We start from the raw sequence: 5,016 nt of genomic DNA, 5'->3' as shown, positions 1-5,016 counted from the left end.
TCAATCTACCCCTTTTAAAAAAAATATTTATTTATATATATATTATTATTTTTTTAATTAAGGGAAAAATAAAAAAAAATAGCAGGATATATTATAGTAACTTTTTGATTTCCTGTTAACTTGATTTGAAGCCGTGTATTGCTCTCATCATGTTGTTTTGACTGATTTTACTCTATTCTGTTCTGTTGGATAGTATCAAGTTTGAGGGTATAGGCAACTACTTTGAAGGCAGTAAGATTCACTAAGATGCCCATTCCGGTTTGACTACTATCTTCTTTTGAAGTCCTGTAATATTTCCAATGTTTAGGTTTTATTGGTCTTGTTCTGTACTGTTTTGTTCAATTTTATTATACCTAATTATATAGGCAATTCTTTTTAAGGTAGCAAGAGGCATTATGGTAACCATTGTTGATTACCTTGTATTCTGTTTTTACATCTTGTACTCTATCCATCCTTTGTTTTGACTGACTGCTTTGTTTTGTCATATTTGGTTTTATTCTTTTCCCCCCAAAAAGTAATAAGAACTATGGGAGTAATAAAGCCCAAAATGTGCAAATGTTATTGTAAAAAAAGAGAGGAAAAGAAAGTGCTCTAAAGGATACGACTGCAAGTGTGTTTAGGTGTGTAAGATGGATGACCTTATTACTAAGTTTTGTTGGATCACTGAATACAACTGTTTGCAGTCTCACTGTTTGAATATCCACTTTGTGTGTTTTAATCCTGTAAGTTGAACAACTATTTATAAGATGACAATGTATAATCTATTAACTAGTAATTTCTTACTGTTTTTTTCTGAAATTTTGTATTTTTACCCTTTTACTGGTTTTTTGTACCCTTTTACTGTTTTTTTTTCTTTTAAATAAAATTTAAAAAAGAAAGCAGGCTCTTGTGCTGTTGAACTAAATCCTTGACCTCTTGAAGCTGAATTTTTATAACATTATTTACTATTTGCCTGTGAACTTTTTAAGGTAGAAATGATTTTACCCTGATGTTTGTTGTCACTGAAGAGAAAGATACAGGTTTCCCTTATTTGAGAAATGTTGATGTGAAACACTTCAAATAATTATATGTTTCAATAAAGGGGAAACACAGAGTCTGTGTGAGAGAAGCTTGCAGCTCTATGAAACTCAGTAAAGTTTTTCAAGAATTAGCTTCAGTAATTTTTCGGTGATATTTGTGTGCCAGGAAGATCTTCTAAACCATGACCTACATATGTTTTTATCTGTTATGTTCAGTTATCCAAATATCCCTTCCTTTTCAGTCCTCCATGATGTTGATCCTCAATAATACTAACACTCAATCTGTGACCTTCCTTCTGACGGGTATCCCAGACCTGAAAGCAACCCATGTGTGGGTCTCCATCCCTTTTTGCTTCCTGTACGCCATCGCCCTCTCTGGAAACAGCATGATCCTGTTGGTGGTCCTCCGTGAGCACAGCCTTCATGAGCCCATGTATTACTTCCTCGCCATGCTTTCTGTTATAGACCTGAGCTTGTCTCTGTGCACACTTTCCACAACCCTTGGTGTCCTCTGGTTTGAAGCCCAAGAGATCAATTTAAATGCCTGCATTGCTCAGATGTTCTTTCTCCATGGCTTTACTTTCTTGGAGTCTGGAGTTCTACTGGCCATGGCGTTTGATCCATCTGTGGCCATCTGTAATCCACTGAGATATACCACCATTCTCACCAATGCCAGGATTGCCCTGATTGGGGTGACTGTTTTGATAAGGAATGTTGCTGTCATGTTACCTGTTGTGTTATTTGTTAAGGGACTGTCCTTTTGTGAATCTCTGTTCCTTTTACATTCTTACTGCTACCATATTGATGTGATTCAACTGTCATGCACAGACAACAGAATCAACAGCATTTTTGGTCTGTTAGCACTCTTCTCCACTACAGGATTTGACTGCCCTTGTATCTTGCTCTCTTATATTCTGATCATCCGATCTGTCCTCAGCATTGCCTTCTCAGAGGAGTGACAGAAAGCCTTTAATACCTGCATATCCCACATCAGTGCTGTTGTCATCTTCTATATTCCCCTCATCAGCTTGTCTCTAGTTCATCGCTATGGCCATTCAGCAACCTCCATTTGTTCATAGCATCATGGCCAATGTCTTCCTGCGAATCCTTCCTATTCTCAATCCTATCATCTACAGTATGAAGACTAAGCAGATTCACAAGGCTATTAAGAAGGTCTTAGTCCAGAAGAAATGTCATACTTAGCCAACAGTTATCACAGAGTAGAAGCCACTTCTAAGTGCTTGCTTTAGTAGTACCTAAAGTTCCAAACTTTACTCTAAGATCCCAGAAAATGCAACTTACTTGTTTAGTCAGTTTATCATTAAGCTCATATCAATAATATCAAAATTAAGATTTTATTTTCAACATGATATGAGATATTGCAGATGAACAGCCCCTACTATGCAGTGTTAGAGTATAGGAAATATTAATTCAAACGCTGTATACAATTTGAATAGATTTACTATGGGAATCTTTCTTGGTGAGACATCTGTTCTCTCTTTAATGACACTCCAATACTTTAGCTACTTAGACTGTTTTGTTTTCTCCTAAAACTCTCGTTTCTAAGCTTGTGTCTAACATTGTTATATAATTGAATAAATTTTAAAATGTGTATCAGTGTAATTGGACTTTGTTTCATGTGTGAATGTATCTGCCTTGCTTTGCATTATGTGCATTGGCACATCTAATGTAAATGCATAATACCATACCAAATGTTCAAAATCAGGTACCGCTTCTGTTACTTGAATGGTAAAATTTGGCAATAATACTTTTAACCTCCCAGGAATGAGTGCAACACTACTTTGCAAATATTTAATGAGGTTAGACTTGGTAAATGGGAACTCTTCACTTTGGTTCTTATAAATCTGTATCTCTGCCATTATTACTTTCTTATGGGACCAGTTGGGAAGAGCAATGGTAAATCAAACTTTAATTATTTCTCTTTTCAGATTTTTCCAATGCAAACAACAAAAGTCAACCCATTTCATAATCTTAGACAATATTTTTAGCTGTACCTGGAGACTACCTTTAAGTCCCATATAACAGTTATCGTATAATCTAACCAATGACTTTTACTTAAAAAAAATCACAAGTGAATTCCTTCCTCATCATGATGGCATTGAATTTCTTGGAACATATTTATCTTTCTGAGCATGTACAGTACAGTTTTAATTATTATTTGATTGTGTTAACCATAATTCAAAATCACATGAGGAAAAAGTTGGCATCAAGTGAAGATAGAGAATATGTTACAAAACAGTCTACTGAGTTTGATTTTATCTTAAATTATAATTCAAGATAGAAACTATACATTAATTTAAACAGGAAAGGATTTAATATAAACATTTATTAATGAGGAAACAATGAGGGAGAAATTATGTAGTGAGATATAATTACACGTGATGTAATAGCAACATATAAGAAGCAATAACAACCTCCAGGGATGTAATACAACTCCAAAGATTAAATTATTGACCAAGTGTTAGAATTTTGAATAATACCAAGTATCACAAATAATAAAAGAATGGGTAATCTAAGATAAAATATGTTCAAATATGGCTAGTGATCACACAGAAATAAATATAAAAGACAAATGTATAAAATAATCTCAACAATTACTGATAAAATACATAATAAAATAATACATGACTTTGAATCAGGATTAAGATTATGAAATTCTGTAGCTCCTCTAAGGATAAGGTGGAATGTAGTAAAATAAATACATTTGACCTGGCAATTCTAGCTCCAATTATGACTATAAGAAACAAATGCTTTCATCGACATTTAAAAGAGATATTGAAAAAGTTTATGACTTCAGATTAGAGTTATTTTTATAAGGGCAATTAATTAATAAATAAGGAAAATAGGCATGATACTCCATATTGTCAAAGACTGAATAGTACTCCATTATATTAAAAAATACAACTTTTTGTACATTCATCAGTTGATGGCAATTTGAGTTCTTTCCAAGTTTTAGCTATTGAAAACTGCTTTTATACACATGAATGTGCATGTATCACTGTAGTATGATGATTTCAATTCTTTTAGGTAGATACCAAGCAGGTGTCAAGCAGAATCCAATGGGATCTTTTGTATTAGTTTTGAGGAATCTCCATACTGACTCCCATAGTGGTTGCAGCAGTCTAAAAGAAGTGTTTCTTTTTCCTCACAGCTCCATTAGCATTGGTAGTTGGTGGACTTTGTGTCAATAGCCATTCTTTCTGGGACCAGGTGGAATCTCAGCATTGTCTTAATATGCATCTCTTGAATGACCAATGATGTTAAACAATTTTTCATATATTTATTTATTTTTCGCTTCTTCAACTGAGAACTGTATTTATCTCACATGTCCATTTTGGAGTTGAGACTTTAAATCTGAGGGTTTTTTTTTTTTTTTTCAGTTCATAGTATATGCCAGATGTTTGTGCTTTGTCTGAGGAACAGCTGGCAAAAATTTTTTCCCATTCTGTGGGTTATTTTTTCACTCTGTTGGTGATTTCTTTTGCTGTATAAAAGTTTTTTAATAGGATAAGATTCTGGTTGTTGATTCTTTGTAGTATATTTGTGCAATGAGGGTTTTATTCCTGAAGTTTGTGCCTACTCCAATGTTTTCAAGAGTTCTACCTCTTCATTTCCAGCAGGTTTTTCCTGTTTTAATATTTAGCTGTTTTATCCATTTTGACTTTAGTTTTGTGCATGGCAGACATGTGCCTAGTTTTAGTCTTCAGCCTGTGGAAAGCCTGCTTTTTGTAACACCATTTATTAAAGAAGCTTTCTTTCTTCCAGTGAATGGGTCTGGCCCCTTTTTTAAAGATAAGATGTCTGATAGGGTTTGGAGTTGTTTTTGCATCTTAATCTGTTTCATTGATCATCTGGCTTGTTTGTTTGTTTCTTTCTTTATTTTTGCCAGTTCCAAGTTATTTTCATCATGATAGTATACTTTTGTTTGTAGTATAATTTCAAGTCCGTGATTATGATTGCCTTGCCTTTGTTGACA

General features: G+C 33.8%; 1 pseudogene; it reads left to right on the top strand.

Moving 5' to 3' along the window:
- The first annotated feature begins 1,240 nt into the window (after window positions 1-1,240).
- Window positions 1,241-2,222, top strand: LOC100718374 (olfactory receptor 51F2-like; annotated as a pseudogene).
- The last annotated feature ends 2,794 nt before the right edge of the window (window positions 2,223-5,016 follow it).

Source organism: Cavia porcellus, unplaced genomic scaffold (genome assembly GCF_034190915.1).
Source record: "Cavia porcellus strain 051 isolate PalLab524CR breed Dunkin Hartley unplaced genomic scaffold, mCavPor4.1 scaffold_9, whole genome shotgun sequence".
In the NCBI taxonomy this organism is placed as follows: Eukaryota; Metazoa; Chordata; class Mammalia; order Rodentia; family Caviidae; genus Cavia; species Cavia porcellus.
This window is presented reverse-complemented; position numbering and strand designations above follow the sequence as displayed.